Below are 24349 nucleotides of genomic sequence, written 5' to 3' on the forward strand. Positions count from 1 at the left end.
GCTCAATCCCTTAGTGCAAGAGAACGCCACGTTGTATTGCCCCTTAAGATGACAACCTTTATTATGCAGTCTGTCACTTTTATTCTTTGTCATCCAAGTTCGTACAACGCTCAATCTTCTCTTACACTAAATGATCTCACATATTTAGAAGCAATTTTTATTGCCTTTTTGCACCGATGACAACTTACTTGAGGGACACTTGAAAAAGATTTGGGTTAAAGTGTTTTTGGATGCACAAGTAGTATCTCTACTTAGTGCGGAATTTTTGGCTAGCAAAGATAGGGGCAAGCACCACATGTTGAAGGATCTATGACAATATGACTTCTATGTGAATATAAACAAACATAAACCATTAAGTTGTCTTCCTTGTCCAACGTCAACAATTTTGGCATATAATATTTTGATGAGGGCTCACAATCACAAAAGATTTCTGTGATAGTATATTTATATGTGAATCTTCTCTTCCCTTATTAATTCTTTCATGAGTTGCATCATTGACTAATGCTATGTTTGTCAATCTCTAAGAAAATTTTCTTACTTATACTTTTGCTTATGTGGTGCTATCACCTACCATAGGGTTAGTATATAATCTTATTGATTTATTTCTTTCCTTTTATTTATTTCCTTTCTCTTTTTCTTTCTTTCTTTCTTATTTCCTTTCTTTATTTGTAACATGAAAGTAAAGAAAGCAAAAACTCACACTAAACTTTATTATATAACTTGCACACGATTACAATGATAGATCACTAAGCAAACTCTCAAATAGGAAAGGATCAAACTAAACTTTATTTCATCTTAAGCAAAAGATCGAACTAAGATAAATAAAAGCAAAAGGATAGTGGGATGATACGATACCGGGGCACCTCGCCCAAGCTTGCCGAAAGCCAAGGGGAGTGCCCATACCCGATACTCAGTTCTCCTTTGGTGGTGAAGAAGATAGTGGTGGTGATAATTGTGCCTTCAAATTTTTCATATTGCAGTTGAGGTGAGCAATCTCCTCCTTTAAATCATCGACCTCCAACTCTAGCTTCAAGATCTTGTCACATAAATCCCCTTTGCTTTTCTGCCTAAAATGAAGAGGAATAGATCGGTTAGCCCTTTTAGGGAGACTAGATTTCTTTAACTTCACGTGCATATCCCCTAGTTGAGGTAGAGGGACATCCTCCTCCTCCGAGCTTGAATCATCGATCCTCATCAAGTGAGCATCCTCCTCGTCATCAGTAGTTCGACCATAAGGAGATAGGTCCCCATAGGTCTTTGGGTCAGCAATGAGATGTGAGAGATAGCTCTCTCCGTCGGAGTCTTGGGAGGACATATTTTGAGATCTGCGCAGAAAACAGCAAGAAAAGAGAACATAGGATTTCTTCGCGATACGGTGATCAATAGGTTCGAGAAGTATATATAGATTTTTTTATCTTGGAGGACAAGCATACAGGAGAAAAACGGAGTACCTGGTGTCTTGTGCCCACCAGGGGACGCTTCCTGGAAGTTTCTTTATTTCCAAAATTCTAAAATATTCCAAAACTGATAAAAAATATTTTTGCAGATTTTTCGGAGTCCGTTTACTTACCGTATCACGTACCTCCTTATTTTTCAGGATTCTGAAGTGTTCCGGAAGGACTCTTTTATGTGCTCTTTTGGTGTCAAAGTTTGGATAATATTACTTTCAACATTAATAGGCGTACCTGAGATATAATGCTTTATTCGTTGTCTGTTGACAACCTTCGGGTTAGTACCTTCGGAATTATTTATTTTGATGGCACCAGACCAATAAACCTCCTCGATGACATGTGGGCCTTCCCATTTCGAGAGGAGCTTCTGTGAAAAATCTAAAACGAGAGTTATACAAAAGAACATATTCTCCGACTTCAAACTCACACTTTTGGATTCTTTTGTCATGCCACCTTTTAACTTTTTCTTTAAATAACTTTGCATTTTCATATGCTTGGGTTCTCCATTCGTCTAGTGAGCTAATATCAAATAACCTCTTTTCACCAGCAAGTTTGAAATCATAGTTGAGTTCTTTGACGATATGCTTTATGTTCTAACTCAAGAGGCAAATGACAAGCTTTTCCATAAACCATTTTATAAGGAGACATACCCATAGGATTTTTATATGCCATTCTATAAGCCCAGAGTGCATCATCTAATTTCTTAGACCAATTCTTCCTGGACCTATTAACAGTCTTTTGCAAAACTAATTTTATTTCTCTATTGCCAAGTTCAACTTGACCACTATACTAAGGATGATAGGGTGATGCAATTATATGGTTAACATCATACTTGGCAAGCATTTTACGGAAAGCACCATGAATAAAGTGTGAACCACCATCAGTCATTAAATATCTAGGGACTCCAAACCTTGGGAAAATAACTTCCTTAAGCATTTTAATAGAGGTGTTGTGATCAGCACTACTGGTTGGAATAGCTTCTATGCATTTAGTAACATAATCAACAGCAACCACAATATGTGTATACCCATTAGAGGAAGGAAAAGGTCCCATGTAATCAAATCCCCAAACATCAAATGGTTCAACAACAAGTGAATAATTCATTGGCATTTCTTGATGCTTACCGATATTACCTATTCTTTGACATTCATCACAAGATGAGACAAACTTACGGGCATCCTTGAAGAGAGTAGGCCAATAAAATCCAGATTGCAATACCTTGTTAGCAGTTCTATCTCCAGCATGATGCCCTACATAAGCCTCAGAGTGACATTTCCGTAGGATTTGTCCCTGTTCATGCTCAGGTACACAACCTCTAATAATACCATCTACTCCTTTATAAATATGTGGGTCATCCCAAAAGTAATGTCTTAAATCATAGAAGAATTTTTCTTTTGTTGGTATGTAAAGCTAGGTGGCAAATATTTAGCAACAATGTAATTAGCATAGTCAGCATACCAAGGAGTACTATTAGCAACATTTATTGCAACTAACTGCTCATCAGGAAAACTATCATCAATAGGTCATCAAGCACATTTTCAAGCCTAGACAAATTATCAGCTACGGGGTTCTCAGCTCCTTTTTTATCAATGATATGTAAATCAAATTCTTGCAACAAGAGAACCCAACGAATAAGTCTAGGTTTAGCATCTTTCTTTTCCATAAGATATTTAATAGCAGCATGGTCTGTGTGAAGAGTTACTTTGGAATCAACATTATAAGGTCTAAATTTATCATAAGCAAACACAACTGCTAAGAATTCTTTTTCAGTAGTAGCATAATTTCTTTGAGCACTGTCTAGAGTTTTACTAGCATAATGAATAACATTCAATTTCTTATCAACTCTTTGTCATAGAACAACACCAACAGCATAATCACTAGCATCACACATAATTTCAAAAGGCAAGTTCCAATTAGGTGGTTGAACAATAGGTGCAGTAATTAAGGCTTTCTTGAGTGTTTCGAAGGCTTCAAGACAATCATCATAAAAAAACAAAAGGAATATCCTTTTGCAGGAGACTAGTAAGAGGCCTATAAATTTTAGAAAAGTCATTGATAAATCTCCTATAGAAACCAGCATGACCTAGGAAACTACGAATACCTTTGATGTCCCTAGGACACGACATTTTCTCAATTGCATCAACCTTAGCTTGGTCCACTTCAATACCTCTTTCAGAAATTTTATGACCCAAGACAATGCCTTCATTAACCATAAAGTGGCACTTCTCCCAATTCAAGACAAGATTTGTTTGTTCACATCTCTGCAAAAATCGCTCAAGATTACTTAAAAAATCATCAAAAGACTTCCCATAAACAGAGAAATCATCCATGAAAACCTCAACAATCTTTTCACAAAAGTCAGAGAATATAGAAATCATGCAGCTTTGAAAGGTAGCAGGTGCATTACATAAACCAAAAGGCATACGTCTATAAGCATAGGTTCCAAAAGAACAAGTAAAAGTGGTCTTTTCTTGTTCATGTTGAGAAACAGGTATTTGTGAAAAGCCAGAATATCCATCAAGGAAGCAAAAGTGTGTGTGCTTAGATAATATTTCAAGCATTTGATCAATAGAAGGCAAAGGGTAATGATCTTTCCTAGTTGCTTTATTTAATTTTCTAAAATCAATTACCATTCTATAGCCTGTAACAATTCTTTGTGGAATAAGTTCATTCTTATCATTAGGAACAACAGTAATACCTCCTTTATTAGGAACACAATGAACAGGACTTACCCATCTACTATCATCTATAGGATAGATTATACCTGCTTCCAGAAGTTTTAATATTTCCGTTCTTACCACCTCTTTCATCTTCGGATTTAACCGACGTTGGTGATCAACAACGGGTTTAGTATCAGGTCCCATATTAATCTTGTGCTGACATAGAGTGGGACTAATGCCCTTTAAATCATCAAGAGTATATCCAATAGCAGCTTGGTGCTTCCTTAGAACTTTCAATAATCTTTCTTCTTCATGTTCTGAAAGGTTAGCACTAATAATAACAGGATATATCTTATTTTCATCAAGATAAGCATATTTCAAAGTGTTTGGCAATTGTTTTCATTCAAACACAGGATCACCTTCAGGTGGAGGAGGACCTCCAAGAGTTTCAATAGGCAAATTGTGTTTAAGTAGAGGACATTGTTCAAAGAATTTTTTATCTATTTCATTTCTTTCATGCATATGTAAATCATTTTCATGGTCTAGCAGATATTGTTCTAAAGGATCAGAAGGTGGTACAACAATAGAAGCAAGAGCAATTATTCATCCTTACTAGGCAATTCTTTTTCATGATGATTTCTACTAAACTTGATAAAATTAAACTCATGAGACTCATCACCAAAGCTAACACCCACAATTTGTTTCTTACAATCTATCTTAGCATTAACTGTGTTCAAGAAAGGTCTGCCAAAGATAATGGGACAGAAGTCATCTTGTGGGGAACCAAGAACAAGAAAATCAGTAGGGTATTTTATTTTCCCACACAAGACTTCAACATCTCTAACAATCCCATTGGTGATATGGTGTCTCTATTAGCAAGTTTAGTAGTAACATCTATTTCTTCTATCGCAGCAGGTGCTATGTCTTTCATAATTTCTTGATACAAAGTGTAAGGAATAGCACTCACACTAGCACCCATGTCAGATAAACCATGATAACAGTGATCTCCTATTTTAACTGAAATAACAGGCATGCCAACAACAGGTATATGTTTATCTTTTCCACCAGGTTTAGCAATTCTAGCAGCTTCTTCACAGAAGTAAACAACATGCCCATCAATCTCTTCTTGCAAGAGATCTTTAACCATAGAAATGCTAGGTTCTACTTTAATTTGTCCATCAGGTTTAGGTGTTCTAACATAGCTTTTGTTAACCACAGTTGAAACTTTAGCATGTTCCTTTATCCTAACAGGGAAGGAACAACTGGATCAACATTATAAAGTATAGTTTCTTCTTGAACTGGTACTGGTTTTTTATTTTCTTCTTTAATAGGTGGGTGATATTTAAACCACTTCTCTTTAGGGAGTTCAACATGAGTAGCAAATGATTCACAAAAGGAGGCTACTATCTCAGATTCAAGTCCATATTTAGTGCTAAACTTTTGAAAAGCATCGGTATCCATAAAAGATTTAACACAATCATACTTAAGTTTAATACCTGGCTCTTTACACCTTCGTCGAGTTCCCAATATTCAGAGTTGCGTTTAATTCTTTCGAAAAGATCCCTCCGGAATTCAATAGTCTTCTTCATAAAAGAACCAGCACAAGAAGTATCAAGCATGGTTTGATCATTACGAGAAAGCCGAGCATAAAAATTCTGGATAATAATTTCTCTTGAGAGCTCATGATTGGGGCATGAATATAACATTGACTTAAGCCTCCCCCAAGCTAGAGCGATACTTTCTCCTTCACGAGGCCAAAAATTATATATATAATTCCGATCACGATGAACTAGATGCATAGGATAAAATTTCTGGTGGAACTCCAATTTCAAACGATTCCAATTCCATGATCCAATATCATCGCATAGACTATACCATGCCAATTCTTTTCCCTTCAAAGATAAAGGGAAAACCTTTTTCATAACTTGATCCCTGGGTAGACCTGCAAGCTTAAACAATCCACAAATTTGTTCCACATATATCATGTGCATATCAGGATGTACAGTTCCATCTCCTGCATAAGGATTACCTAGCAGTTGTTCTATCATACCCGAAGGAATTTCATATTCAATATTTTTAGTAGGTGCAGTAGGTTGAGGGGCAGCTAATTGTGGTTCCGGACGAGGTGAAGATACCCCGAACAAACCCCTCAAATGATTGTTTTCCATAGTAACAGGTGACAATAAATTTCAGCACACTATATAAATGTTTCCTTACCAAATTCCACTTACCAAAGGCGCTTCACTCCCCGGCAATGGTGCCAGAAAATAGCCTTGATGACCCACAAGTATAGGGGATCAATTGTAGCTCTTTTCGATAAGTAAGAGTGTTGAACCCAACAAGGAGCAGAAGGAAATGACAAGTAGTTTTCAGTAAGGTAATGTGTGCAAGTGCTGAAATTATAAGTAGCGAGTAGTTTGATAGCAAGATAATTTGTAATGAGCAAGTAACGATAATAGTAACAAGTATGCAGCAAGGTAGCCCAATCCTTTTGAGGCAAAGGACAGGCCAAAACGGTCTCTTATGATAAGCAAAGCGTTCTTGAGGGTACACGGGAATTTCATCTAGTCACTTTCATCATGTTGGTTTAATTTGTGTTCGCTACTTTGATAATTTGATATGTGGGTGGACCGGTGCTTAGGTGTTGTTCTTACTTGAACAAACCTCCTACTTATGATTAACACTCCCGCAAGCATCCGCAACTACGAGAAAAGTATTAGGAATAAATTCTAACCATAGCATTAAACTCTAGGATCCAATCGGTCCCTTACGGAATAGCGCATAAACTGGGGTTTAAGTTTCTGTCACTCTCGCAACCCACCATCTAATTGCTACTCCACAATGCATTCCCTTAGGCCCAAATATGGTGAAGTGTCATGTAGTCGACGTTCACATGACACCACTAAGGGAATCACAACATACATACTATCAAAATGTCGAACACATATCAAGTTCACATGATTACTTGCAACATGATTTCTCCCGTGACCTCAAGAACAAAAGTAACTGCTATCGAATGTTAAACATGCTCATGATCAGAGGAGTATTAAATTGCATCATAAATATGAACATATAATCTTCCACCAAATAAACCATATAGTAATCAACTACAAGATGTAAACAACACTACTAGTTACCCCTAGCACCAATCTATAGTTCTGGTAACAAGATTGAATACGAGAGGTGAAATAGGGTTTGAGATGAGATGGTGCTGGTGAAGATGTTGATGGATATTGCCCTCCCCAAGATGGGAGAGTTGTTGGTGATGATGACGACGATGATTTCCCCCTCCGGGAGGGAAGTCCCCTCGGCAGAATTGCTCCGCTGGAGGGCAAAAGTGCTCCTGCCCAAGTTCCGCCTCGAGACGGCGGCGCTCCGTCCCGAAAGCGTTCTCCTTATTTTTTCTAGGTCAAATGACTTATATACCAAAAGATGGGCACCGGAGGTGTGCCGAGGAGGCCACAACCCACTAGGGCGCGCCTGGGGGGCCTGGCGCGCCCAGGTGGGTTGTGCCCACCTGGTGGCCCCCCTCTGGTGTTTATTGGCTCCAATATTTCTTAAATAATCCATAAAAAATCTCCGTGAAGTTTCAGCTCATTTAGAGTTGTGCAGAATAGGTGGCTTGACGTAGCTTTTCCAGGTCCAGATTTCCAGCTGCCGGAATTCTCCCTCTTGGTGTGTTCCTTGCAAATTATGAGAGAAAAGGCATTAGAGTTACTCCAAAAAGCATTATTATGGATAAAAACATTATAAGTAATAGTAAGAAAACATGATGCAAAATGGACGTATCAGAGGCTGGAGCGAGGCAATAGACGGTGGATGAATAGGACCCCCATTTTGCGGTACGCCACACCCCTCCAGATGAACAGGACCCCCGTTTTGACCGTAGGAGATCGAAGAGAAGTCCGTGTCCTCTGTTTTGCGGTACGCCACACCCCTCCCGATCAACAGGACCCCGTTTTGACCATAGGAGGTCGAAGAGGACTCCGTTTCCTCCGTTTTGCAGTACGCCAAACCCCTCCCGGTGAACAGGATCCCGTTTCAATCGTAGGCGATCGAACAGAAGGCTGTTTCCTCTGTTCTGCGGTACGCTAGACATCGTTTCGGCTGTTCCGTCCAAGCCGGTTGGCTCCCAATGAACAGGATGCATTCATTTGCCTCCCGATGAACACGAAACAGTTTCTCCGTTCCGACCCAGCCGGTTGGCTGTCGATGAACAGGACGCCGTCGCTGCTCTTCGCTGCCCCTTCATGTACACGAGCCCTGGCCGTACGTATGCATGAGTAGGCGTTCGAGACCCCGCCCGTATCCGTATGTACGTACGTGGCTGTATTTACTTTCTTGCACCCTGGCTATACGTACGTGTACACGATATAGACGGGACTGCGTGACATGCTACGTCTGCGCCTCTACTAGACATGTGCCCTTCCTTACTCGGCCACGGTTCATCGCTGCAGCCTGCAGACAGACCGATCGACCAGTATGTACGTACACGTTTGCGACCAGACAGACAACCCTACGTATGGTTCGACCAAGTGGGTCCCAGCTGTCAGGGAGGTAAGGAGTCACTTACTTGCGTGCGAAGATATAGCTGGTGGGTCCCAGCTGTTAGGGGAGAATCTTATTTTTTTCCCGTAATATGGACGCACTTCCTTGCGTGCGAAGATGTAGCTGGTGGGTCCTCATACGTCTCCAACGTATCTATAATTTTTTATTGTTCCATGCTATTATATTATCTGTTTTGGATGTTTAATGGGCTTTAATATGCTCTTTTATATTATTTCTGGGACTAACCTATTAACCGGAGGCCCAGCGCCAGTTTCTATTTTTTTGCCTATTTTAGAGTTTCACAAAAAAGGAATACCAAACGGAGTCCAAACGGAATGAAACCTTCGCGACGATCTTTCTTGGACCGAAAGCAATCCAGAAGACTTGGAGTCGAAGTCTGGAACTCCACGAGGCGACCACGAGGCAGGAGGGCGCGCCCAGGGGGGTAGGCGCGCCCCCACCCTCGCGGGCCCCTCGTAGCTCCACCGACGTACTTCTTTCACCTATATATACTCTTATACCCTAGAAACATCGCAGAGAGCCACGAAACCACTTTTCCACCGCCGCAACCTTCTGTACCCGTGAGATCCCATCTTGGGGCCTTTCGGCGATCTGCCGTAGGGGGAATCGATCACGAAGGGCTTCTACATCAACACCATTGCCTCTCCGATGAAGCGTGAGTAGTTTACCATAGACCTTCGGGTCCATAGTTATTAGCTAGATGGCTTCTTCTCTCTCTTTGATTCTCAATACAAAGTTCTCCTCGATGTTCTTGGAGATCTATTCGATGTAATACTCTTTTGCGGTGTGTTTGCCGAGATCCGATGAATTGTGGATTTATGAACAAGATTATCTATGAATATTATTTGGTTCTTCTCTGAATTCTTATATGCATGATTTGATATCTTTGCAAGTCTCTTTGAATTATCGGTTTAGTTTGGCCTACTAGATTGATCTTTCTTGCAATGGGAGAGGTGCGTAGCTTTGGGTTCAATCTTGCGGTGTCCTTTCCCAGTGATAGTAGAGGCAGCAACGCACGTATTGTATTGTTGCCATCGAGGATAAAAATATGGGGTTTATATCATATTGCTTGAGTTTATCCCTCTACATCATGTCATCTTGCTTAAAGCGTTACTCTGTTCTTATGAACTTAATACTCTCGATGCATGCTGGATAGCGGTCGATGTGTGGAGTAATAGTAGTAGATACAGAATCGTTTCGGTGTACTTGACATGGACGTGATGCCTATATTCGTGATCGTTGCCTTAGATATCTTCATAACTATGCGCTTTTCTATCAATTGCTCGGCAGTAATTTGTTCACCCACCATAATACATGCTATCTTGAGAGAAGCCAGTAGTGAAACCTATGGCCCCCGGGTCCCTTTCTTATTATATTGCATCTCTTTTATTTACATCGCATCTTGTTTACTATTTTGCAATCTTTACTTTCCAATCTATACAACAAAAATACCAAAAATATTTACTTTACTATCTTTATTAGATCTCACTTTTGCGAGTGACCGTGAAGGGATTGACAACCCCATTATCGCGTTGGTTGCAAGGTTCTTGATTGTTTGTGCAGGTACTAGGTGACTTGTGCGTTGTCTCCTACTGGATTGATACCTTGGTTCTCAAAACTGAGGGAAATACTTACGCTACTTTGCTGCATCACCCTTTCCTCTTCAAGGGAAAACCAACGCATGCTCAAGAGGTAGCAAGAAGGATTTCTGGCACGGTTGCCGGGGAGATCTACGCCAAGTCAAGACATATCAAGTACCCATCATAAACTCTTCTCCCTCGCATTACATTATTTGCCATTCGCCTCTCGTTTTCCTCTCCCCCACTTCTAAAACGATTTTCAAAAACCTTTGCCTTTTCTGCGCCCTTCTTCCGTTTGTCTTTTCGTTTGCCTTGATGGCTTATTTGGCTCATTTGCTCGTTTGGTTGGAATAAGTGTGTATTTATTGCACATCAGAGAACCTAAGATTTGTGGATCCTCATCCGCTTGCTAATATTTTTAAGAGATCCAATTATGATGAACCAATTGCTAGTGAGTTTTGTGCACTAGATTATCTTTATGAAGTTTTGCTTGAAATCCGTGAATCTGAAAATTGTGATGAAGTGCTTTATGAAGAGATTCATGATAGATCTTTGAATAAAAAGCATGATTGCAATGATGTTATTATAAATTCTATTAATTTCAGTTGTGCTAATAATATGCAAAACCCTAAGCTTGGGGATGCTAGTTTTGCTATGTCCACTACTTGTTGCGATGATCATGATTGGGGTGATTCTTCTTATGATCTTGAAAATTTATTTAAGCCCCATGATGAATATGAGCTTGATAATAATGTTTGCAATAATATTGAAAGTGGGTTCGGAAGAGTGTCAACTTTAGATCCCACATATTTGAAGAATGTTCAATCTTATGAAGTTTTTGATAAAAGTGGGTTGGAGAGGTCATGACTTTAGTTAATGTTAATCCCACTATTTTGGAAGAGTGTCAACTTTGCATACATGTGGATCATGTTAAGAATATGTTTTGTGATAGCTATATTGTTTAATTTGCTTATGATCCTACATGTAATTATTATGAGAGGGGAAAATATGGTTGTAGAAATTTTCATGTTACTAAATTACCTCTCGTTATGTTGAGATTGCTATTGTTTCTTTCCGCTTCCTTGCATATGCCAGTTTTTGCTTGCCTTGATAATTTGTTTGCCTATAAGATGCCTATTCATAGGAAGTATGTTATACTTAGATGTGTTTGTCACGTGTTTTAAAATGCTCTCTTTGTGCTTCAAATCTTGTCTTTCATGTGAGCATCACTGAAATTATCACTGCCTAGCTATGGGCGTTAAATAATATCGCTTGTTGGGAGACAACCCAATTTTATTTTTGTTCTTTGCTTTTTGCTCCTGTTTAGTAATAAATAATTCATCTAGCTTCTTCTTATATGTGGTTTTATTTTTTAATTAGTGTTTGTGCCAAGTAGAACCAATAGGATCTTCTTGGGTGATAGTTGTTTGATCTTGCTGAAAAAGACAGAAACTTTGTGCTCACAAAAATAATTGTTAAAATTCACCAGAACGTGATAAAATCCTAATTATTTTTGCAGAAGATAAATATACAAATTATCCAGGTTGTCCTAGCTTTTCATAAATTTTGGAGTTCCAGAAGTATTCGAACAAATCAGATTGCTACAAACTGTTCTGTTTTTGACAGATTCTGTTTTTCGTGTGTTGTTTGCTTATTTCGATGAATATATGAGTAGTAACGGGGGGTATGAACCATAGAGAAGTTGGAATATAGTAGGTTTAATACCAATATAAATAAAGAATGAGTTCATTACAGTACCTTAAAGTGGTGGTTTATTTTCTTATACTAACGGAGCTCATAAGATTTTCTGTTGAAGTTTTGTGTTGTGAAGTTTTCAAGTTTTTGGGTAAAGATTTGATGGATTTTGGAATAAGGAGTGGCAAGAGCCTAAGCTCGGGGATGCCCAAGTCACCCCAAGGTAAAATTCAAGGACAACCAAAAGCCTAAGCTTGGGGATGCCCCGGAAGGCATCCCCTCTTTCGTTTTCGTCTATCGGTAACTTTACTTAAGGCTATATTTTTATTCCCCACATGATATGTGTTTTGCTTGGAGCGTCTTGTATGATTTGAGTCTTTGCTTTTTAATTTACCACAATCATATTCTCTGTACACACCTTTTGGGAGAGACACACATGAATCGGAATTTATTAGAATACTCTATGTGCTTCACTTATATCTTTTGAGCTAGATAATTTTGCTCTAGTGCTTCACTTATATCTTTTTAGAGCACGGTGGTGGTTTTATTTTATAGAAATTATTGATCTCTCATGCTTCACTTATATTATTTTGAGAGTCTTTTAGAACAGCATGGTAATTTGCCTTGGCTATAAAATTAGTCCTAATATGATGGGCATCCAAGATGGGTATAATAAAAACTTTCATATAAAGTGCATTGAATACTATGAGAAGTTTGATTCCTTATGATTGTTTTGAGATATGAAGATGGTGAAATTAGAGTCATTATAGTTGAGTAGTTGTGAATTTGAGAGATACTTGTGTTAAAGTTTGTGATTCCCGCAACATGCACGTATGGTGAACCGTTATGTGATGAAGTTGGAGCATGATTTATTTTTTGATTGTCTTCCTTATGACTGGCGGTCGGGGACGAGCGATGGTCTTTTCCTACCAATCTACCCCCCCAGGAGCATGTGCGTAGTACTTTGTTTCGATAACTAATAGATTTTTGCAATAAGTATGTGAGTTCTTTATGACTAATGTTGAGTCCATGGATTGTACACACTCTCACCCTTCCACCGTTGCTAGCCTCTCTAGTACCGCGCAACTTTCGCCGGTACCATAAACCCATCATTTACCTTCCTCAAAACAGCCACCATACCTACTTATTATGTCATTTCCATAGCCATTCCGAGATATATTGCCATGCAACTTTCCACCGTTCTGTTTATTATGACACGTTTCATCATTGTCATATTGCTTTGCATGATCATGTAGTTGACATCGTATTTGTGGCAAAGCCACTGTCATAATTTTTCATACATGTCACTCTTGAATCATTGCACATCCCGGTACACCGCTGGAGGCATTCACATAGAGTCATATTTTGTTCTAAGTATCAAGTTGTAATTCTTGAGTTGTAAGTAAATAAAAGTGTGATGATCTTCATTATTAGGGCATTTTCCCAGTGAAGAAAGGATGATGGAGACTATGATTCCCCCACAAGTCGGGATGAGACTCCGGACGAAAAAAGAGAAAAAAAAGAGGCCATAAAAAAAGAGAAAGGCCCAAATAAAAAATGAGAGAAAAAGAGAGAAGGGGCAATGCTACTATCCTTTTTTTCCACACTTGTGCTTCAAAGTAGCACCATGATCTTCATGATAGAGAGTCTCCTATGTTGTCACTTTCATATACTAGTGGGAATCTTTAATTATAGAACTTGGCTTGTATATTCCAATGATGGGATTCCTCAAAATGCCCTAGGTCTTCGTGAGCAAGCGAGTTGGATGCACACCCACTTAGTTTCTTTTTGAGCATTCATACACTTATAGCTCTAGTGCATCCGTTGCATGGCAATCCCTACTCACTCACATTGATATCTATTGATGGGCATCTCCTTAGCCATCGATACGCCTAGTTGATGTGAGACTATCTTCTCCTTTTTGTCTTCTCCACAACCACCATTCCATTCCACCTATACTGCTATGTCTATGGCTCTCGCTCATGTATTGCGTGAAGATTGAAAAAGTTTGAGAACATCAAAAGTATGAAACAATTGCTTGGCTAGTCATCGAGGTTGTGCATGATTTAAATATTTTGTGTGATGAAGATAGAGCATAGCCAGACTATATGATTTTGTAGGAATAGCTTTCTTTGGCCATGCTATTTTGAGAAGACATGATTGCTTTATTAGTATGCTTGAAAGTATTATTATTTTTATGTCAATATTAAACTTTTGTTTTGAATTTTTTAGATCTGAACATTCATGCCACAATAAACAAAATTACATTGATAATTATGTTAGGTAGCATTCCACATCAAATATTCTGTTTTTATCATTTACCTACTCGAGGACGAGCATGAATTAAGCTTGGGGATGCTTGATATGTCTCCAACGTATCTATAATTTTTTATTGTTCCATGCTATTATATTATCTGTTTTTGATGTTTAATGGGCTTTAATATGCTCTTTTATATTATTTTTGGGACTAACCTATTAACCGGAGGCCAAGTGCCAGTTTCTGCTTTTTTTTGCCTATTTTAGAGTTTCGCAGAAAAGGAATACCAAGCGGAGTCCAAACAGAATGAAACCTCCGCGATGATCTTTCTTGGACCGAAAGCAATCCATAAGACTTGGAGTCGAAGTCTGGAACTCCACGAGGCGGCCACGAGGCAGGAGGGCGCGCCAAGGGGGGGTAGGCGTGCCCCCACCCTCGTGGGCCCCTTGTAGCTCCACCGGCGTACTTCTTTCGCCTATATATACTCTTATACCCTAGAAACATTATACCCTAGAAACATCGCAGAGAGCCACAAAACCACTTTTCCACCACCGCAACCTTCTGTGCCCGTAAGATGCCATCTTGGGGCCTTTTCCGGCGATCTGCCGGAGGGGGAATCTATCACGGAGGGCTTCTACATCAATACCAGTGCCTCTCCGATGAAGCGTGAGTAGTTTACCATAGACCTTTGGGTCCATAGTTATTAGCTAGATGGCTTCTTCTCTCTCTTTGATTCTCAATACAAAGTTCTCCTCGATGTTCTTGGAGATCTATTCGATGTAATACTCTTTTGCGGTGTGTTTGCCGAGATCCGATGAATTGTGGATTTATGAACAAGATTATCTATGAATATTATTTGGTTCTTCTCCGAATTCTTATATGCATGATTTGATATCTTTGCAAGTCTCTTCGAATTATCGGTTTAGTTTGACCTACTAGATTGATCTTTCTTGCAATGGAGAAGTGCTTAGCTTTGGGTTCAATCTTGCGGTGCCCTTTCCCAGTGACAGTAGGGGCAGCAAGGCACGTATTGTATTGTTGCCATCGAGGATAAAAATATGGGGTTTATATCATATTGCTTGAGTTTATCCCTCTACATCATGTCATCTTGCGTAAAGCGTTACTATGTTCTTATGAACTTAATACTCTAGATGCATGCTGGATAGCGGTTGATGTGTGGAGTAATAGTAGTAGATGCAGAATCGTTTCGGTCTACTTGACACGGACGTGATGCCTATATTCATGATCATTGCCTTAGAAATCTTCATAACTATGTGCTTTTCTATCAATTGCTCGGCAGTAATTTGTTCACCCACCATAATACATGCTATCTTGAGAGAAGCCAGTAGTGAAACCTATGGCCGCCGGGTCCCTTTCTTATTATATTGCATCTCTTTTATTTACATCGCATCTCGTTTACTATTTTGCAATCTTTACTTTCCAATCTATACAACAAAAATACCAAAAATATTTACTTTACTATCTTTATTAGATCTCACTTTTGCGAGTGACCGTGAAGGGATTGACAACCCCTTTATCGCGTTGGTTGCAAGGTTCTTGATTGTTTGTGCAGGTACTAGGTGACTCCTACCTCTTGAGCACTGCGTTGGTTTTCCCTTGAAGAGGGAAGGGTGATGCAGCAAAGTAGCATAAGTATTTCCCTCAGTTTTTGAGAACCAAGGTATCAATCCAGTAGGAGGCTACGCGTGAGTCCCTCGCACCTACACAAACAAATAAATCCTCGCAACCAACGCGATAAGGGGTTGTCATTCCCTTCATGGTCACTTACGAGAGTGAGATCTGATAGATATGATAGGATAATATTTTTGGTATTTTTATGATAAAGATGCAAAGTAAAATAAAAGCAAAGTAAAAAAGCAAAGGAAATAACTAAGTGTTGGAAGATTAATATGATGAAGATAGACCCCGGGGCCATAGGTTTCACTTGTGGCTTCTCTCAAGAGCATAAGTATTTTACGGTGGGTGAACAAATTACTGTTGAGCAATTGACAGAATTGAGCATAGTTATGAGAATATCTAGGTATGATCATGTATATAGGCATCACGTCCGAGACAATTAGACCGACTCCTGCTTGCATCTACTACTATTACTCCACTCATCGACCGCTATCCAGCATGCATCTAGAGTATTAAGTTCATAAAAACAGAGTAACGCCTTAAGCAAGATGACATGATGTAGAGGGATAAATTCATGCAATATGATAAAAAAAACATCTTGTTATCCTCGATGGCAACAATACAATACGTGCCTTGCTGCCCCTACTGTCACTGGGAAAGGACACCGCAAGATTGAACCCAAATCTAAGCACTTCTCCCATTGCAAGAAAGATCAATCTAGTAGGCCAAACCAAACTGATAATTCGAAGAGACTTGCAAAGATAACCAATCATACATAAAAGAATTCAGAAGATTCAAATATTGTTCATAGATAAACTTGATCATAAACCCACAATTCATCGGTCTCAACAAACACACCGCAAAAGAAGATTACATCGAATAGATCTCCACGAGAGAGGGGGAGAACATTGTATTGAGATCCAAAAAGAGAGAAGAAAGCCATGGATATAGCACTATGGTGGAATAAGGTATAATGGTAGGGGTTATGTGGGAAGACAAAAAAAAGAGAAAGTCTCACATCAACGAGGCTAATCAACGGGCTATGGAGATGCCCATCAATTGATGTTAATGCGAGGAGTAGGGATTGCCATGCAACGGATGCACTAGAGCTATAAGTGTATGAAAGCTCAAAAAGAAACTAAGTGGGTGTGCATCCAACTTGCTTGCTCACGAAGACCTCGGGCATTTGAGGAAGCCCATCATTGGAATATACAAGCCAAGTTCTATAATGAAATTTCCCACTAGTATATGAAAATGACAAAATGAGAGACTCTCTATTATGAAGATCACGGTGCTGCTTTGAAGCACAAGTGTGTAAAAGGATAGTAACATTGTCCCTTCTCTCTTTTTCTCTCATTTTTTTATTTGGGCCTTTTCTCCTTTTTTTATGGCCTCTTTTTTTTAGTCTAGAGTCTCATCCCGACTTGTGGGGGAATCATAGTCTCCGTCATCCTTTCCTCACTTGGGACAATGCTCTAATAATGATGATCATCACACTTTTATTTACTTACAACTCATGAATTACAACTCAATACTTAGAACAAAATATGACTCTATATGAATGCCTCCGGCGGTGTACCGGGATATGCAATGAATCAAGAGTGACATGTATGAAAGAATTATGAACGGTGGCTTTGCCACAAATACGATGTCAACTACATGATCATGCAAAGCAATATGACAATGATGGAGCATGTCATGATAAATGAAACGGTGGAAAGTTGCATGGCAATATATCTCGGAATGGCTATGAAAATTCCATGATAGGTAGGTATGGTGGCTGTTTTGAGGAAGATATAAGGAGGTTTATGTGTGAAAGAGCGTATCATATCACGGGGTTTGGATGGACCGGCGAAGTTTGCACCAACTCTCAAGGTGAGAAAGGGCAATGCGCGGTACAGAAGAGGCTAGAAAATTGCGGAAAGGTAAGTGTGCGTATAATCCATGGACTCACATTAGTCATAAAGAACTCACATACTTATTGCAAAAATTTATTAGCCCTCGAAGCAAAGTACTACTACGCATGCTCCTAGGGGAAGGGTTGGTAGGAGTTAACCATCGCGCGATCCCGACCGCCACACAAAGGAAGATAATCAACAAATACTTCATGCTCCGACTTTGTTACATAACGGTTCACCATACGTGCATGCTACGGGAATCACAAACTCCAACACATGTATTTTTCAATTCCACAATTACTCAACTAGCACAACTATGATATTACCACCTTTATATCTCAAAACAATTATCAAGCATCAATTTTCTCATGATATTAATTAAAGCAAATTGCCATGCTATTTTAAGACTCTCAAAATAATCTAAGTGAAGCATGAGAGATCAATAGTTTCTATAAAACAAATCCACCACCGTGCTCTAAAAGATATAAGTGAAGCACTAGAGCAAAGCTATATAACTCAAAAGATATAAGTGAAGCACATAGAGTATTCTAATAATTTCCGAATCATGTGTGTCTCTCACAAAAGGTGTGTACAGCAAGGATGATTGTGGTAAACTAAAAAATAAAGACTCAAATAATACAAGACGCTCCAAGCAAAACACATATCATGTGGTGAATAAAAATATAGCTCCAAGTAAAGTTACCGATGGAAGTAGACGAAAGAGGGGATGCCTTCCGGGGCATCCCCAAGCTTTGGCTTTATGGTGTCCTTATATTATCTTGGGGGTGCCATGGGCATCCCCAAGCTTAGGCTCTTTCCACTCCTTGTTCCATAATCCATCAAATCTTTCACCCAAAACTTGAAAACTTCACAACACACAACTCAGCAGAAAATCTCGTGAGCTCCGTTAGCGAAAGAAAACAAAAGACCACTTCAAGGTACTGTAATGAACTCATTCTTTATTTATATTGGTGTTAAACCTACTGTATTCCAACTTCTTTATGGTTTATAAACTCTTTTACTAGCCATAGATTCATCAAAATAAGCAAACAACACACGAAAAACAGAATCTGTCAAAAGCAGAACAGTCTGTAGTAATCTGTAACTAACGCAAACTTCTGGAACTCCAAAAAATCAGCCAAAATAGGAAGACCTAGTAAATTTGGTTATTGATCATCATCAATTGGAATCAATATTTTATCACGTTCTGGTGATTTTTCACAATTGTTTTCGTGACCAGAAAGTTTCTGGAAATTTCTGCAAGATCAAATAACTATCATCCAAGAAGATCCTATAGGTTTAACTTGGCACAAACACTAATTAAAACATAAAAACACATCTAACCAGAGGCTAGAACAAATATTTATTCCTAAACAGAAGCAAAAAGCAAAAAACTAAAAATAAAATTGGGTTGCCTCCCAACAAGCGCTATCGTTTAATGCCCCTAGCTAGGCATAAAAGCAAGGATAGATCTAGGTATTGCCATCTTTGGTAGGCAATCCATAAGTGGCTATCATGATGGATTCATATGGTAGTTTTATTTTCTTCCTAGGGAAGTGTTCCATGCCTTTCTTTAATGGAAATTGGAATCTAATATTCCCTTCCTTCATATCAATAATTGCACCAATCGTTCTTAGGAAAGGTCTACAAAGAATAATAGGACATGAAGGATTGCAATCTATATCAAGAACGATAAAATCTAAGGGCACATAGTTCCCATTTGCAACAATAAGAACATCATTAATTCTTCCCATAGGTTTCTTAATAGTGGAATCCGCAAGGTGCAAGTTTAGAGAGCAATCATCAAAATCACGGAAACCTAGCAAATCGCACAAAGTTTTGGGAATAGTGGAAACACTAGCACCCAAATCACATAAAGCATAGAACTCATGATCCTTAATCTTAATTTTAATAGTAGGTTCCCACTCATCATAAAGTTTTCTAGGGATAGAAACTTCCAACTCAAGATTTTCTTCATAAGATTGCATCAAAGCATCAATGATATGTTTGGTAAAGGCTTTATTTTGACTATAAGCATGAGGAGAATTTAGCACGGATTGTAACAAGGAAATACAATCTATCAAAGAGGAATTATTATAATTAAATTCCTTGAAATCCAAAATAGTGGGTTTATTAACATCTAGGGTTTTGATTTCTTCAATCCCACTTTTATCAATTTTAGCATCAAGATCTAAAAACTCCGAATTTTTGGAACGTCTTCTAGGTAAAGGTGGATCATATTCAGTCCCATCATTATCAAGATTCATATTGCAAAACAAAGATTTAATAGGGGACACATCAATAACTTTTAGATCTTCATCTTTATTTTCATAGAAATTTTAAGAACACGCTTTCATAAAGCAATCTTTCTTAGCACGCATCCTAGCGGTTCTTTCTTTGCACTCATCAATGGAAATTTTCATGGCTTTGAGAGACTCATTGATATCATGCTTAGGAGGATTAGATCTAAGTTTTAAAGAATCAACACCAAGAGAAATTCTATCAATGTTCCTAGCCAATTCATCAACTTTAAGCAATTTGTCTTCAAGCAAAGCATTGAAATTCTTTTGCGAATTCATAAACTCTTTAACACTAGTCTCAAATTCAGAGGGCATCTTATTAAAATTTCCATAAGAGTTGTTGTAAGAATTACCATAATTATTAGAGGAATTGCTAGGATAAGGCCTAGGATTAAAGTTTCCTCTATACGCGTTGTTACCAAAATTATTCCTACCAACAAAATTCACATCCATAGATTCATTATTATTCTCAATCAAAGTTGACAAAGGCATATCATTAGGATCAGAAGAGACACTCTTAGTAGCAAATAATTTCATAAGTTCATCCATCTTTCCACTCAAAACATTAATTTCTTCTATCGCATGCACTTTTTTATTAGTAGATCTTTCAGTGTGCCATTGAGAATAATAAACCATAATATTATCTAGGAGTTTAGTAGCTTCTCCTAAAGTGATTTCCATAAAAGTGCCTCCCGCGGCCGAATCTAAGAGATTTCTAGAAGCAAAATTCAATCCGGCATAATTTTTTTGTATAATCATCCACAAATTCAAACCATGAGTATGGCAATTACGTATCATTAATTTCATCCTCTCCCAAGCTTGTGCAACATGTTCATGATCAAGTTGCTTAAAATTCATGATATCGTTTCTAAGAGAGATGATCTTAGCAGGAGGAAAATACTTAGAGATAAAAGCATCTTTGCACTTATTCCAAGAATCAATACTATATTTAGGCAAAGACGAAAACCAAGCTTTAGCACGATCTCTAAGCAAAAAAGGAAATAGCTTCAATTTAACAATATCATTGTCCACATCTTTCTTCTTTTGCATATCACACAAATCAACGAAGCTATTTAGATGAGTAGCGGCATCTTCACTAGGATGGCCCGCGAATTGATCCTTCACGACAAGATTCAACAAAGCAGCATTGATTTCACAAGATTCAGTATCGGTAAGAGGAGCAATCGGAGTGCTAAGGAAATCATTATTGTTGGTATTGGTAAAGTCACATAATTTGGTATTATCTTGAGCCATCGTGACAAACAAGCAATCCAACACACGAGCAAACAAAAAGCAAGTGAAAAATAGGCGAACAAAAAGAGAGGGCGAATAAAACGGCAAGGGTGAAGTGGGGGAGAGGAAAACGAGAGGCAAATGGCAAATAATGTAATGCGGGAGATAAGGGTTGTGATGGGTACTTGGTATGTTGACTTTTGCATAGACCTCCCCGGCAACGGCGCCAAAAATCCTTCTTGCTACCTCTTGAGCACTGCGTTGGTTTTCCCTTGAAGAGGAAAGGGTGATGCAGCAAAGTAGCGTAAGTATTTCCCTCAGTTTTTGAGAACCAAGGTATCAATCCAGTAGGAGGCTACGCGCGAGTCCCTCGCACCTACACAAACAAATAAATCCTCGCAACCAACGCGATAAGGGGTTGTCAATCCCTTCATGGTCACTTACGAGAGTGAGATATGATAGATATGATAGGATAATATTTTTGGTATTTTTATGATAAAGATGCAAAGTAAAATAAAAGCAAAGTAAAACGCAAAGGAAATAACTAAGTGTTGGAAGATTAATATGATGAAGATAGACCCGGGGGCCATAGGTTTCACTAGTGGCTTCTCTCAAGAGCATAAGTATTTTACGGTGGGTGAAGAAATTATCGTTGAGCAATTGACAGAATTGAGCATAGTTATGAGAATATCTAGGTATGATCATGTATATAGGCATCACGTCTGAGACAAGTAGACCGACTCCTTCCTGCATCTACTACTATTACTCCACTCATCGACTGCTATCCAGCATGCATCTAGAGTATTAAGTTCATAAAAACAGAGTAACGCCTTAAGCAAGATGACATGATGTAGAGGGATAAATTCATGCAATATGATAAAAAAAACCATCTTGTTATCCTCGATGGCAACAATACAATACGTGCCTTGCTGCCCCTACTGTCACTGGGAAAGGACACCGCAAGATTGAACCCAAATCTAAGCACTTCTCCCATTGCAAGAAAGATCAATCTAGTAGGCCAAACCAAACTGATAATTCGAAGAGACTTGCAAAGATAACCAATCATACATAAAAGAATTCAGAAGATTCAAATATTGTTCATAGATAAACTTGATCATAAACCCACAATTCATCGGTCTCAACAAACACACCGCAAAAGAAGATTACATCGAATAGATCTCCACGAGAGAGGGGGAGAACATTGTATTGAGATCAAAAAGAGAGAAGAAGCCATCTAGCTAATAACTATGGACCCGAAGGTCTGAGGTAAAGTACTCACACTTCATCGGAGGGGCTATGGTGATGATGTAGAAGCCCTCCGTGATTGATGCCCCCTCCGGCGGAGCTCCGGAACAGGCCCCAAGATGGGATCTCGTGGGTACAGAAGGTTGCGGCGGTGGAATTAGGTTTTTGGCTCCGTTTTTTATCGTTTGGGGGTACGTAAGTATATATAGGAGGAAGGAGTACGTCGATGGAGCAACAGGGGGCCCACGAGGGTGGAGGGCGCGCCCTGGGGGGTAGGCGTGCCCTCCTACCTCGTGGCCTCCTCCTTTGTTTCTTGACGTAGGGTCCAAGTCTCCTGGATCTTGTTTGTTCAAAAAATCACGTTCCCGAAGGTTTCATTCCGTTTGGACTCCGTTTGATATTCTTTTTCTGCGAAACTCTGAAATAGGCAAAAAACAGCAATTTTGGGCTCGGCCTCCGGTTAATAGGTTAGTCCCAAAAATAATATAAAAGTGAATAATAAAGCCCAATAATGTCCAAAACAGAGGATAATATAGCATGGAGCAATCAAAAATTATAGATACGTTGGAGACGTATCAAGCATCCCCAAGCTTAATTCCTGCTCGTCCTCGAGTAGGTAAATGATAAAAGCAGAATTTTTGATGCGGAGTGCTACTTGGCATAATTTCAATATAATTCTTCTCATTGTGGCATGAATGTTCAGATTTGATATGATTGAAGACAAAAGTTTAATGTTGACATAAAAACAATAATATTTCTAGCATACTAACTAAGCAATTATGTCTTATCAAAATAACATAGCCAAAGCAAGTTATCCCTACAAAATCATATAGTCTGGTTATGCTCCATCTTCCCCACACAAAATGTTCATATCATGTACGACCCCGGTTTTAGCCAAGCAATTAGTTCATACTTTTAACGCGCTTCAGCCTTTTCAACTCTTACGCAATACATGAGCGCAAGCCATGGATATAGCACTATAGTGGAATAAGGTATAATGGTAGGGGTTATGTGGGAAGACAAAAAAAGAGAAAGTCTCACATCAACGAGGCTAATCAACGGGCTATGGAGATGCCCATCAATTGATGTTAATGCGAGGAGTAGGGATTGCCATGCAACGATGCACTAGAGCTATAAGTGTATGAAAGCTCAAAAAGAAACTAAGTGGGTGTGCATCCAACTTGCTTGCTCACGAAGACCTCGGGCATTTGAGGAAGCCCATCATTGGAATATACAAGCCAAGTTCTATAATGAAATTTCCCACTAGTATATGAAAATGACAAAATGAGAGACTCTCTATTATGAAGATCACGGTGCTACTTTGAAGCACAAGTGTGGTAAAAGGATAGTAACATTGTCCCTTCTCTCTTTTTTTATTTGGGCCTTTTCTCCTTTTTTTATGGCCTCTTTTTTTTAGTTCGGAGTCTCATCCCGACTTGTGAGGGAATCATAGTCTCCATCATCCTTTCCTCACTTGGGACAATGCTCTAATAATGATGATCATCACACTTTTATTTACTTACAACTCATGAATTACAACTCAATACTTAGAACAAAATATAGGAGGAAGGAGTACGTCAGTGGAGCAACAGGGGGCCCACGAGGGTGGAGGGCGCGCCCTAGGGGGTAGGCGCGCCCCCTACCTCGTGGCCTCCTCCTTTGTTTCTTGACGTAGGGTCCAAGTCTCCTGGATCTTGTTTGTTCCAAAAATCACGTTCCTGAAGGTTTCATTCCGTTTGGACCACATTTGATATTCTTTTTCTGTGAAACTCTGAAATAGGCAAAAAACAGCAATTCTGGGCTGGGCCTCCGGTTAATAGGTT

The sequence above is a fragment of the Triticum aestivum genome, chromosome 7D (assembly GCF_018294505.1).
Source record: "Triticum aestivum cultivar Chinese Spring chromosome 7D, IWGSC CS RefSeq v2.1, whole genome shotgun sequence".
Classification (NCBI taxonomy): domain Eukaryota; kingdom Viridiplantae; phylum Streptophyta; class Magnoliopsida; order Poales; family Poaceae; genus Triticum; species Triticum aestivum.